Genomic DNA, 14,881 nt, shown 5'->3' with positions numbered 1-14,881 from the left:
TTATATGTAAGTCCATGCTTGAAATGGGAGAAATAGAAAGGAAAATGCTAGTTTATATAATGGAATATGTCATTTTAAAAAATATTTCTGTTAAAGAGAAACTGTTTCTTAAGAATACTTCTTCACCTCTTTGAGAGTCTTAATATCCATATAACCTAGATAACATCTTGTATGATAGAGCCATCACAAATGAGACTTACACAGGTGTAAGAGGCACAGTTTCAGAGTTTTCGTGTGACTTATTTCAGAGTAGTGTATCTTTGCTAAATGTGTGTAAAGCCAAGTACATTCCTTACATAGTGTTCTTCAAACTTAGATGAACCAAAGATTCACCTGCCAAAGATAAGAGTGGAGATTCCTGGAGCTCTACCCCAAGTCTCTGGGAGAAGATTCTGAGCAAATCTGTCTGTCTGTCTCTGTCCGTCTGTTTATTGCCAGTCCTGGGGCTTCAACTCAGGGACTGATTACTCTCCTTGGGCTTTCTCAAAGCCAGCACTCTGCCACTTTAGCCACTGCAACACTTCTGGCTTTTTCTATGTATGTGGTGCCAGAAAATCAAACCTAGGTATTCGTGCATTCTAAGCAAGCACTCTACCACTTGGCCAAACTCATGGCCCTGGACAAATTTGTTTTTAAACAATTACCCTTGGTGATTTTTAGGGTCAAACAATTTAGGTAGCAATATAGTTACTGAGGTAGCTTTATGGCAACATTTAGGACAGTAGTATACACTCTCACTCTCTCTCTCTCTCTCTCTCTCTCTCTCTCTCTCTCTCTCTCTCTCTCTCTCTCTCTCTCTCTCTCTCTCTCTCTCTCTCTTGATTATGGCGTTTAAATTCTCCAGACTATCACTCTACCACTTTGAGCCACAACCCCACTTCTGGTTTTCTGGTGGCTAAAGATAAGACTCTCGCATAATTTCATGCCTGGCTCTCTTTGAATGGTGATCCTCAGATTTCAGCCCCCTGAGTAGGTAGGATTACAGATGTGAGTCCTTTCTCAAAGTTTTTTTTTTTTTTTTTTTGCAAGTCCTGGGCTTGAGCTCGGGGCCTGAGCACTGTCCTTGGACTTTTCTCAAGGCTAGAGCTCTACCACTTGAGCCTCAGGACCACTTCCTGCTTTTTTCTATGTATGTGGTACCAAGGAATCGAACCCGGGTCTTCGTGCATGCTAGGCAAACACTTTAACCACTAGGCAAAACTCCCAGCCCCTTTCTCAAAGTTTTTAATCCAGATCTTTCTCTTGTGAGAGAGAATGTTTGGAAATATACAGGAGTGTTTTGGTTGTTGCAATGATTAGGGGAACACTATTTGTGGGTGGAGAGAGTAGAGCCAGATATGACAAGTAGATTGTCATACCTAGGGAAATTCTACTCAATGAAACCCTCACCAAATCAAATACCAATAATGTCTTTTTCTTTGAGAAACACTGTTAATATTAACCACATCTGGAGCTGAATGCCATGTTGTATGGCCAACTTTACCTGAATAACTTATACTTAAGCCTTCCCATTGCTGTATAGTTGATCTCAATAAAAGCTATGTGTATTTTCTATCTATTGTGCTAGTTTTCAATTGCTTTGAAACATATGTCCACAAACTTAGTCACTTGCAGCAGTGTTCATTTATGATCTCACAGTTCTGTAGTTCAGAAGTTTGGGTGAGCATGACTAGATTCTCTGCTTATTTTTTCTTTTCTTTTTCTCTTTAAGGTGTTTTTATTTAAATTTGTTATTAATAATCAATTAGTACAATACAAGAACAGAAAATTCAAACAAGGCCATAGCAATTCAACAGAGAATAAAATCCATCCCCCCCTTTTTTTAAGTTACTATCACCATGAGTATAACTAGGTTTTTTTTTTCCATCTAAGAAACAAACAGCAGGATTCTGCTTACTTTTCCACAAGGGTGAAATTAGAGTGTTGGGCTTTTATCTGTGTTCTGGGGGTAGGGAGAATCAGCATCTAAAGCTTATTTTGTTGTTGGCAGAATTTGGTTCTTAGAAGGCATACAGTTGGGGTTCTTGTTTCTTTGCTGACTGTTATCTTGAGGGCTATTAAGTTTAGCTCCTAAAGATGTCTCTCCCATATGATAGAGCCAGCATTGACACATTGAGGCCTTATGCTTTGAATTTCTGATTTCCTCTTCTGTGACTAACTGGGGAGTAATCTGTCTGCATTAAAAGGCCTCTTGAAGGCTTCTTACATGTAATCTAGGTCTATATAGATAAATTTCCCTATGAAGGTCAATTATGTTATGTAAACCAACCAAATCATGAGAATAAAGTTCTTCATAATCATATGAGGTCCTGAAAATTGCACAATAAAATACAAAAGGGAGTCGGGGATTAGCCATGTTAGACTTCTGTCTGTCATAGTCATTTTATTAATACATATGTTTAAAAATGTTTGTATTGGGCCGGGAGTTTGGCCTCGTGGTTAAAGTGCTTGCCTAGCATGCATGAAGACCCAGGTTCGATTCCTCGGTACCACATACATAGAAAAAGCAGGAAGTGGTGCTGAGGCTCAAGTGGTAGAGCTCTAGCCTTGAGAAAGTCCAAGGACAGTGCTCAGGCCCTGAGCTCAAGCCCAGGACTGGCAAAAAAAAAATGTTTGTATTTACATTGTTAGATCCCACAAGAAGCATCTGAAGCAGGATGCCAATTTAGATTGCTCTGATTCCAGAGATTGTTAAACTTCCATTTCTACTATTGAAAAAATATGAATGGCTCAGCATATTTTATTATAATTTTAAGAAGCATATAGAACATATAATATTTTAATTGTGAGTTAGTGGCTCATAGTAATGAGACATCAAGAAAAGGTTGAAGCATTTCTTTGCTACTGAAATGGTGTAAATAAGTTATTTTAATTTTTAGTATTGCCAATATTACTTGTAATGCCAATATTGTTTTATTGATTGAAGCTAAAAGTTTTTCAGCTAGCTACTACCATAAAGTTCTATAGCCATACTTGTTAAACTTGGTTTGAATTGGCACTTGTTCTGAATCTTTTTTGCTCACACTTGTAAGATGCTGGCTGTTTTCCATTAAAAAATGGGCCAAAGACTTAAAGAGAGGCTTCTCTGAAGAAGAAACAAAAATGGCGTATAGACACATGAAGAAATGCTCAACATCTCTGGTCATAAAAGAAATGCAAATCAAAACAACTCTAAGATTCCACCTCATTCCAGTTAGAATGGCCAGGATCAGGAAAACGAATAATAACAGATGCTGGAGGGGATGTGGCCAGGAGGGATCACTACTACACTGTTGGTGGGAGTGCAAACTCGTTCAACCACTATGGAAAGCAGTGTGGCAGTGCCTCAAAAGGCTAAACATAGAACTCCCCTATGACCCAGCAATTCCACTACTTGGCATTTACCTAACCATCCAGAAACAAGGGCATACTAAATCCACTAGCACAACAATGTTCATTGCAGCACTATTCACCATAGCAAAGATATGGAACCAACCTAGATGTCCCTCAGTTGATGAGTGGATCAACAAGTTGTGGTATTTTTACACAATGGAATTCTGTGCTGCTGTCAGAAAGAATGACATTGCCCCATTTGATAGGTATTGGAAAGACTTAGAAAAAGTCATATTAAGTGAAGTAAGCCAGACTCAAAGGAATTTAGGCTCAATGGTCTCCCTCATTCGTCATATTCAGTAGAAACCTTGGGCTCTACTAGCAGAGATCTGCAATAGAGCAAAATCTTGATACATAAGGCCATATAGTAGGACGCTAAATGAAAGGATCTCTAGGATATTGAAACATAAGCCATATAATGAATGATTGTTGTCCTTAATGTACTATGTTGTCTCTCATCTCCTTTGCTGTCCCTTGGTTATCTCATATTGTTATAGTATCTCACTTTGTTATCTGATATATTGCATTTATTTGTATTTGGTTATTTGAAATTTTATAGGGAAGAGGGAAAACCAAGACCGGTGGGGGGTTGGGGGGGAGGGTAATGGGTACCAAGACACGTGAAAGGGTATCAATGTATGTGAATTAATGCACCTTCTATTTGGCAAATATCATGTAACCCTTTTATTAATTACAATAAAAATTTTAAAAAAAGATGCTGGCTGTTTATGACTAGGTATTTTTCAGAAGGTAACTATTTATTTTACCAGACATAGTCTGTATTGTTCTACTGTTCTATAATTTCATGCATGCAACTTGGCCTGCAGTTATTGTAGTTGCCAAACTTGTTTTGCCCCACTTACACCTGTAGCCCCCTCCCCCACCCAGGAGGCAGCTCCTACTGTAACATCTTTTCCATTCCTGTTCGCGATTCGAGTGGTGTTATTTTACACCAATTCTCAAACTCCATAACACTACCACTGAGCATCTGTAGAATAATGTACTACATTACATCGGTTCTGTCACGTCATCAACCCCCCAAAAATTTGAAAAAATATCACTAAAGAATGGATAGCATAATTAGAATTAGTTTTTCTTTCCCCTCCCTTCCTTCCTCCCTTCCTTCCTCTCTCCCTCCCTTCCTCGCTCCCTCCCTCCCTTCCTTCCTTCCTTCCTTTCTCCTTCCCTCCCTCTCTTTTTGTGTGTATGCTGATCCTGGGGTATGAACTCTGAGCTACTTTTACTCTTTTTATCCACAGCTCAATTTCTGGCTTTCTGGTAGTTATTTGGAACTAAAAGTCTCACAGACTTTCCTGCTGAGACTGGTTCTGAACCATATTCCTCAGAACTCAGTCTTCTGAGTACTAGTAGTAAATATGTGAGCCACTGGTGCCCAGCTGTTTTTTTTTTTTACTTGTTTTGGCCAGTCCTGGACTTGGGCTCCGAGCCTGAGCACTATACTTGGGTTTTCTCAAGGTTAGAGCTCTACCACTTGAACCACAGCACCGTTTCTGGCTTTTTCTATGTATGTGGTACCGAGGAATCAAACCCCGATCTTTGTGCATGCTAGGCAAGCACTCTACCACTAGGCCAAACTCCCGGCCCTATTTTTCATTTTTTAAAACACTAATCATAACCATTGAAAATTTCAGGTGAAGAGCTAAACACCTTAGTCTGGAAAGCATTGATCTTTAGGATAATCTTCCAATATAATCAGGGCACAGGTTCAAACCATGTGTCATGTGTCAAGGAGACATTTGATTTCTTGGCTGTGTCTTAGAAGTCATCCAGATAAAAGGCCCATTCAGACCCAGTCCTGTCTCCACGGGGTTGCAGGCAACACCCGTGTGGGGGGAACGCATTCTTCAGCTTCCCTCCCAGACCTTCATGCCCCATATGCAAAGCTTTCCTGAGGCTACGTTATCTGCATTTCTCTGATGCAGAGTCTTCATTGTGTTCAAAGAATAGCCTCTCTAACCACTAGGCTTTTAATCCCTTGTTCGAGAGAATTCTCCACCCGGCAAGTCACCAGGATGGCTACAAGAATTTACTTAGGGGTAACTACCTTACTTCAGTAGTTTTTATAGTTTGGGTTCTGATACTTAAGTTTCCAATTGTTTTTCATAATTGGTGATATGGGTAAAGTTTTATTCTTCTGCTGATACCCAATTTTTTCAGAACTGATTATTGAAAGGATTTTCCCTTTCTTCAATGTGGGGACTTTGTTAAGGATTAGTTGCCAGTAAATGCATAGATTTGTTTTTAGGCTATTCTGATCATTGGTCTGCATTCCCCCCCTCCCCCCCCCTCCTTCTCCCCTCCCCCTTCTCCTCCCTCTCCCTTCCTCCTCCTCCTCCTCCTCCTCCTCCTCCTCCTCCTCCTCCTCCTCCTCCTCCTCTCTCCTCCTCCTTCTTCTTCTATCATGGGGCTTGAACTCTGGGCCTGGGTGCTGTCCCTGAGCTCTTCAGCTCAAAGCTACCACCCTACCCCTGGGTCTGGTCATTGCCCCTGAGCTCTTCAGTTCAAGGCCACCACCCTATCCCTTGAGCCACAGCACCACTTCTGGCTTTCTAGTTGTTAATTGGAGATAAGAATCTCATGTGCTTTAATGCCCAGGCTGGCTCTGAACCTCAATCCTCAGATCTCAGCCTCCTGAGTAGCTAGGATTACAGGTGTGAGCCACTGCGCCCTGCTTGCTCTGCATTTCTGATATTGTGTTGTGATTACTACAGCTCTGTAGTACATTTTTAAATCAATGTACAATCTCATATTTTTATTTTTTGCTCAAATGCACTTTGACAATTCTTTATCTAGTTTTCTGAAGAATGCACCAGTATTTTGATAGGGATTGCATTTCACCTGTAGGCAATTTGGGACAGAATGAACATTTAACATTATTGATTCTTTAGTCCATGAATACAGGATGTTTTCCCACTTTTGTCCCCTACAATTTCCTTCATCAATGTTTTATATTTTCTGTTGCACAAATCTTTGGTTAAATTTATTCCTAGGAATTTCATTTTTCATGTAATTATTTAAATGTCCTGTATGCTTTCTTCATATTTTTTTTGGCCAGTCCTGGTCTTGAGCTCAGGGTCTGAGCACTGTCCTTGGACTTTCTCAAGGCTAGAGCTCTACCACTTGAGCCACAGCACCACTTACAGCTTTTTCCTATATATGTGGTACCAGGAATCCCTGGGTCTTCGTGTATGCTAGGCAAGCACTGTTACCACTAGGCCAAACTCCCAGCCTCTGGATTTGTTTTCTATTTCTCCAAAAATGTCATTGGGATTTAATAGTTGTTAGAAAAATGTGTTTGGTACTATTATCATCTTAAAAGTTTTAAGTTCTCCTGGGCCAGGAGTTTGGCTAGTGGTAAAGTGCTTGCCTAGCATGCACAAAGACCTGGGTTCAATTCCTTGATACCACATACATAGAAAAAAGCCAGAAGTGGTGCTGTGGCTCAAGTGGTAGAGCTCTAGCCTTGAGAAAGCCCAAGGACAGTCCTCAGGCCCAGAATATAAGCCCCAGACTTGGCAAAAAACAAAAAAATTATGTACTGTCCTTGGGCTTTTTCCTCAAAGCTAGCACTCTGCCACTCGAGCCACAGTACCACTTCTGGCTTTTTCTCTGTATGTGGTACTGAAAAATCAAACCTGGGTCTTTGTGCATGTTAGGCAAGCACTCTACACTAGGTCCAGCCCCTTTCAGATATATATATATATATATATATATATATATATATATATATTCTCTCTCTCTCTCTCTCTCTCTCTCTCTCTCTCTCCCTCCCTCCCTCCCTCTCTCTCTCTCTCTCTCTCTCTCTCTCTCTCTCTCTCTCTCTCTCTCTTCTCTCTCTCTCTCTCTCTCTCTCTCTCTCTCTCTCTCTCTCTCTCTCTCTCTCTCTCTCTCTCTCTCTCTCTCTCTCTCTCCTGGGAATTGAACTTAGCCTTGTATTTGTGAGGCAGATGTTATGCCACCAGACAATTTTCTTTTCAGATTGTTTATTGTTGGTATAGAAACAAAACTCAAAACTCAGTTTATGTACTTTCAGTCCTTAATTCATTTATTACTGGTAATGGTTTTACTGAGTAGATGTTTTGTGTGTGGAGTATATAAGGTCACACGTATCTATATATGGAGATTATGCTGCCTTTTATTTTCCAATTCAAATGTCTTATGCATATCTTTCTTCCTTAATTGGGTGGAAAAAAAAAACTTCCCTTGTGGTATTGAATACTGTTTATCTAAAAATGTCCAAATTTCTTCCTTATTTCTGAAGTACAGTTATCCCAGGGATAGAATTTTTGATATTGTTAAATTCCTTTAGATGTATTATCTTACACCTCTGGTCTCCAAGATTTCTGCTGAAAAATCCATGGATAATCTTGTTGAGAATCCCTTATATGGGTGTTGTTACTTTATTTTACTTTGCTGCTTTTGTTGCAAGGTGAGAATTCATAGAATATACAGAAGTTACTCTTTTCCAGTTTGAATCCTGGAGTGTTTATTAAAAGGCCAGTGACCAGATGTTGGACTGGCGTCTCAAGGACCAGCAGTCAGAAAACACTCAGTACAGTCAGGAAACAGGCCAGAGGTGACAGAAACAAGAGCTACAATATCAGTAAACCAATTCAACTGAATTGAGCTGAATTAGGCTGCTATGCTGCTGGGAGAACAGTCAGGACACGAACATGGAAACACATGGCAGTGACATCCTGGTGCCTAAACTGGTTCAGAAGGGGGCAGGGTCATGGGAGGCTCCCAGTCCTCGGTAGTGTACTGACAGGCCTAGTAACCTACCAGCCAAGTGCTTATCCCTGTCCCCAAGTATGCAGGCACAACTCATCACCTGATTGGGGGGCTTCACCTTCCCCCACCAGGAGGACAAGAGTCAGACCCCAAATCTCCATTTGTAAGGCTTTTTTTTGTTACAAGCAGAGCCCTTCCAGCTCTACCTTGCATTTAATGAATAGCCTCTTTTTACCACTAGGCTTTCCCAGCACGGAGTGGAGAATCCCCTCCCCTCTGGCAGAAAGGCCAGAATGGCTGAGAAGCCCCCAGGCCTCCAGCACCTGGGCAGATCCTGGCATGGCTGTGACTCAGTTTCCTTACTTAGCCTAAGCTACCTTATTTCACTTTTTATCAGATGTCTTTGGGATTCCATAGTCTTGCTATATATCTCTTCAGGTTTATCTTACTTGGGGGGGGGGGGTCATCAAGTTTCTTTTACTATAAATCCATGTCTTTTCTCAAATTTCAGAAGTTTTTCAGCTATTATTTATTTAAATAATCCATCTGTCCTCTTTTTTTTTGTCTTTGTACCTTCTGGGTCTTTCCTCATGTGTCTATCAGTCAGCTTTATCTACTTTTCTTAATTTATTTTTATTTCACAGGCACAATAATTTCAAAGTACAAGTCTCAAACTTCAATAATCTATTTTCTTCCTATTTGACCAATGATCTATTTTATTCCTGTTAAACCTTGCAGTGAAATTTTAATATATTTATTGTATTTTTAGCTCCAGAATGTATTAGATTTATTTTTATAATTGGATTTTGTTAATATTCTATTGTATTAATTTCCTGATTTTCCTTCAGTTCCGTGGAGTTTCCTTTTTGAGCATACTAAAAACATTTGAATCTTTGCCTAGCACTTCTGATGTCTGTTTCTTCAATGACAGTTCTTTTTGTCCCTTTGAATGGGGCATAGTTTCCCACTTCTTGGCATGACTAGTAATGTTATGAACAGATTTCGGGGTCCCCAAAGACCACCAAGGAGCCGAATCCGATGTAAGCTCGAGCCTGGTCTCTCGCGCACACGGCTGCAACCAGTGACGTTGAGAGCCCGGAGACTAGGGTTACTGCATTTTTTTTTCTTTTGCCAGTCGTGGGCTTTAGCTGAGCACTGTCCTTGGACTTTCTCAAGGTTAGAACTCTACCACTTGAGCCTCAGCACCATTTCTGGCTTTTTTCTATGTATGTGGTACCGAGAAATCGAACCCGAGTCTTCATGCATGCTAGGCAAGCACGCTACCACTATGCCAAACTCCCAGCCCCGTGTTACTGCATTTTTATACACTTATTTGAGGTAGGCAGGGACTTCGGTGATTGTTACATACTGTGGGAAATTCATAAAACAACTCTTAACACTTAAGTGGAGAAGAACTTCAAAAGGGGCTGATATGCCTGACAAACATCTTACTGATTTGTTAGCGCCACCTGGGGTGTCCCAGGAAGCTATATGCTTAACTGCAGGGGTCTGCCCTAAGCAAACACCATCTGTGACGCTCTCCTGTCTTAGATAAACACACCTTTTGTCTATCTTCCGGACACTCTGCTTGTTTAGAGTTAGTTCAGAGTGACCTTCTGCCGGGGCTTCATTAAAAATAACTTTTTACTGAAGTTCATCAAACTTCAAAATTAATTTTAGGCCTCACAGTAATTTTTTTATTTTTTTTGATATTTTCTAATGTAATTAATAAAAGGGTTACATGATATTTGCCAGATAGAAGGTGCATTAATTCACATACATTGATACCCTTTCACATGTCTTGGTACCCATTACCCTCCCCCACCCCCCTCACAGTAATTTTTAAAATGTTGGAAGTTTCCAAAAATAGATTCTCTTCAACCTTTATAGATTGGAATGAACTGCCTGTGCAAGATGGTAAACTAGGAAATGCTGGCTCTCCTTTCTCCCCATGGAATGAACTCTAGGTTAATGAAACAAGAGATATATCTCTGTGATTGCTGTTCTTAATGTACTATGTGAAGTTATTTCTTTTCTTTTCTCTCTTTTTTCCCCTTATGGTTAATCTTGTGTGGTTACTGAATCTGACTTTGTTACCTGGTATATTGTATATCTGTTTGTTTATTTAAACTAGAGAATGGAAGGGGGGTGAGAAACAAGATGACTGGGAGGGGCGCGGAGGGGGAGAGAAAGTTGGACAAAAGCATGAGAAGGGGTTTCAAGGTTCCAGAAGTAATGTACCTGACAATTAGTAAATTAGACTTGTTAAATAATTTTATAGGAATTCTAGATAACAGCTACCAAGAAAATACCTAATGAAGAAAAAGTTACATTCCCACTTGTCAGATAATATGGGGACTGCCCAAACCATGCAGACCTCCCTGTGAAGGTCTGCCTATTGTCCGAGGTGATCTATATAATCTGTAGGGATTGAGAGGACTTTGCTACCTTATATGGTCATGGCCTGATCACTTCAGGTGACCTACAGGGCCTGTAAGGTTTAAGGGGATCTTGCTGCCTTACATGACCATAGCTCAGCCTCAGGGGAAGGGGGTTGGTAGCTAGTTATCTACTGCCTCTATTTTATGGACCTAATGTTGCCTAGGGGAGGAACATGCTGAGCTAAGAGAGAGGGGACCACCAGGCCTGAACCATCACCATCAAAGCTAATAGCATATTTTATTCCCTCCTAGCCCACCTAGGGGAAAGAGGGACCTAGCTCTAAAACTCCCACCCTGGAAACTTAGATCAGAGTAGGCATTATCCGCAACATTCTAACCTGTCCTGAGGCTGCCTTAGACATTGACTTCTGCTTTCCCTATATCTGTACTTGAATGGGAAAAAAAATGTAGTAGCTCAGATTCAGCCTAAGAAAAATCAAGCACTGCTCATGAACACTACATCACAAACTTAGTAAGGGAAGAGACTGGAGGTACATTTAAAGTCCCTGTAGAAAGCAAGCCTGAGACTAAAAAATTAAAATATTTCAAAGTAGTTAAATAGTCAAGGTGACTGAAGAAAAACACGTATACAAACTAGCAAAATGTGTACTCAGAAAAAGCTTAAGTACACCTTATTTAAGGCTGCTCACTTTGAGACCATATTTTAAAGTAGGGTGTCATATTTCTGTAAAGACCAGTTGTTTTATTTTTCCATTTCTAGTTCACGCTGGTAATGCCTTTGTTAATGCCTGTGGGGATTGGCCTGCTATGACTAATCTGAACAAAATTTATAGATTGAGAAGCATAGTGGTAACAAACATGCGTTGAGACTACAGGGAAGGTGAGTGCAAGGAAAATATATCTTTTGGCCACTCAGAAGTGACCTTCCCTATTTACTATGAGACTTTCAGAACAACAAAACTAAAACAATGTTAACTATTGCTTGCCTTCAATATCTTGCTATACAAAGTACTATTCTTATATTGAAGGTTTTTATTTAGACAATGTGACTGATATAAGGTGAAAAGTAAATTGTATGTGGATAGGTGAAAGGGGATTAAATAAACAATGTCTGGACTCATTATAAGAAAGAGAATAAACTTGTTGAAGTAAAACTGGATATTTAGATTTCTTTTCTTTTCTTTTCTTTTTTTTTTGCCAGTCCTGAGCCTTAAACTCAGGGCCTGAGCACTGTCCTTGAGCTTTCTCAAGGCTAGTGCTCTACCACTTGAGCCTCAGCACCACTTCCAGCTTTTTTCTGTTTATTGTACTGAGGAATTGAACCTGGGTCTTTGTGCATGCTAGGCAAGCACTCTACCACTAGGCCAAACTCCCGGCCCCTAGATTTCTTAATACTGTTTGAAGATGTGGCCACAGGGCAATAAAAACTGGAAAAACTCCTCCAGTCACCTCACAATCTCCTTCCATCCATAACATGTTCACCAGTAATGTCTTGGATCATTACTAGGCTGCAGCTTGGAGTGACTCCCAACTTGAGCATCTTCACACTCAACCAGAGCTTGGTATCCAGATTCTAGGTTACTTAATTGCACTTGTGCAGCCTAAGGCACTTTGCCCAGATTACCATGGGCAAGTCAACATGGCACAGCAACTGGAGTTCCATGGCATCTATCAGGGGATGAATGGTTCCATGAATGGTCATTGGCTGAAGTTGAACAGTCAGGGTATCATTGTCAAGAATAGCACTGTAGCTAGGCACTTGTCGCTCATGCGTGTAATCCTAGTTATTTAGGAGCCTGAGATCTGAGGACCACATTTCAGAGCTACCCTGGGCAGAAAAGACCATGAGATCGTTATCTCCAATAAGCCTCTTAAAAATTGGAAGTAGAGCTGTGGTTTAGAGTGGTAGAGCTCTAGCCTTGAGCAAAAATGTTCAAGGACAATGCCCAGGTCCTGAGTTCAAGCCCCAGGACTGACAACAACAAAAAAGAATAACAATACCATAGTCTATACATTTTGCTCTATGGCATATTTCCAAGTATACAGTGGGGTTTGAATGCTGTCTCACAACAAAAATTGTGCTTCGACATACCTTCCACCCAGAAGGGAGAAAACACCCTTATTTGGATATGTCCTTTTTGGAGGACATGTTGAGTGGGTGTTATTTTCAGAGTAGGAACTATTATAAGTAAAGGTGACTCTTATATTACACAGAAAAAGAAGAGTAGCAAGACTGCTAGACAATAATTAGGTTAGGGAATTAAGGAAAGGATCTGGCTCTATGCAGCTCTGGCCATATAAACTGTGCAAAAGAATGGCCATTACCGATGAGTGCAGTGGTTTACACCTTAATTCCTACCCACTCAGGATGCAGAAACTAGGGGGTCATAGATTCAGGCCAGCTTGGGGGAGTGATCAACATAATTTTTTTCTTTCTCACTCTAAACTAGATAATGGTGCTAGACCTTATTCTTTTTTTTTTCTTTTCTTTTTATCGTATTGTTTTTTTATTTTATTTTTTGTGGGTCATGGGGTTTGAACTCTGCCTGGGTGCTGTCCCTGATCTCTTCAGCTCAAGGCTACCGCCCTACCCTTAAGCCAAGCCCCACTTCCCATTTTCTAGAGGTTAATTGGAGAGAAGATTCTCAGGTCCTTTTGTGCCCGAACTGGCTTTGAACCTTGATCCTCAGATCTCAGCCTCCTAAGTAGCTAGAATTACAGGCATGAGCCACCGTGCCTGGCTTTTATTGTATTTTATTGTCAGGGTGATGTTAGAAGAGTTACAGTTACTTTTATCAGGTAGTAGGTTCATTACTTCTTGAACATTGATACCCCTTCCCATGTTTTTTTCTCTCACTTTAACTCTCCTGACCTCCTCCCAATCTTGTTTTCCCCATCTCCTTTCCTATTTCAAATAAACAACAAAAAATATACAATTTACCAGGTACCAAAGTCAGAGATACAGTGACAACATAAGATAAAACATAAAGGGAAAAAATAGAAAAGAAAAATCTTCACATAGTACATTAAGAACAACAATCACAAAGATAAATTTCTTGTTTAAGTTCAAGTCCCACACCAAAACAACAATAAAAAAAATGACTGCACCAACTAAGTGCTGATGGCTCATGGCTATAATCCTAGCTACTTATTTAAGGATCATGGTTCAAAACCAGCTGGGCAGGAAAAGTCTGCAAGACTCTATTAACCACCAAAAAGTTGAAAGTAGAGCTATGGTTCATATGGTAGAGCATTAGTCTTGAGAACAACAGCACAGGGACAGCACTCAGGCCCTGAGTTCAAGCCTAAGGACTGGAAAAGCAACAACAACAACAACAGTGTGAACAAGAAAACAAACAGTGCAACAGAGAAATCTTGCTTTTAGGCATATAATCAAGAAAATGGAAAACATATATACATGCCTAATCTTGTATATCAATGCTCGTAGTAGTACTCACAACAGACTAAAAGTGAAAATAACCTAAATGTCCATCAATTGATGTAAAAAAATGATACAAAGGTATTCTGTGGTTAAAATTAGTGATGTGAGGATAAATTATATCACATGGATGAAACTCAATAATATGTTTTATAAAATAGTCATAAGAAGTTATTCAGTCTGTTTCCATGTATATGAAATATCTATAAGAGGCAATACACAAAGATAAGGAGTAGATTTATTAGTTTGAATTATCTAGTCCTCCTAGGAGTGGAAAAGGGGGTATAGTTGGTAAGAGAAAAACTGTCAGTTGGTATAGATTTTTTTTTGGTTAGGGTGATGAATGTATTCTAAAATTAGTTTAGAGCTGATTGTGCAATTTGGATAATATGCTGACTCATTATTATATTTTGGGGGGGTTATGGGGCTTGACCTCTGGGCCTGGGAGGTGCCCCTGAGCTCTTCAGTTCAAGGCTACCAGCCTACCCCTCAAGCCTCAGCCCCACTTCCCGTTTTCTAGTGGAGATAAGAGTCTCATGTTCTTTAGTACCTGGGCTGGCTTTGAAATGTGATGCTCAGATTTCAGCCTCCTTCATTCTGTTCATATATTACAAGGTTCAATTTTTATCAGATATGAATTATCTCTCTTATATCTCAATAAACTATATTCATTAATGAGAAGTATAGGACAAGATGGCTCCATGGATGAATTAAAAATAATTTAAGGGGCTTGGAGTTTGGCCTAGTGGTAGAGTGCATGCAGAGCATGCACAAAGATCGGTGTATCATATACATAGAAAGAGCCGGAAGTAGTGCTGTGGCTTAGTTGTAGAATTTGAGCTTTGAGAAAGTCCAAGGAGAGTGCCCAGTTTCTGAGTTCAAGCCCCATGACTGGCAACAAAAATAACTTAAATAG

Source organism: Megascapheus bottae, chromosome X (genome assembly GCF_031878675.1).
Source record: "Megascapheus bottae isolate mThoBot1 chromosome X, mThoBot2.hap1, whole genome shotgun sequence".
Taxonomy (NCBI): Eukaryota; Metazoa; Chordata; class Mammalia; order Rodentia; family Geomyidae; genus Megascapheus; species Megascapheus bottae.
This window is presented reverse-complemented; position numbering follows the sequence as displayed.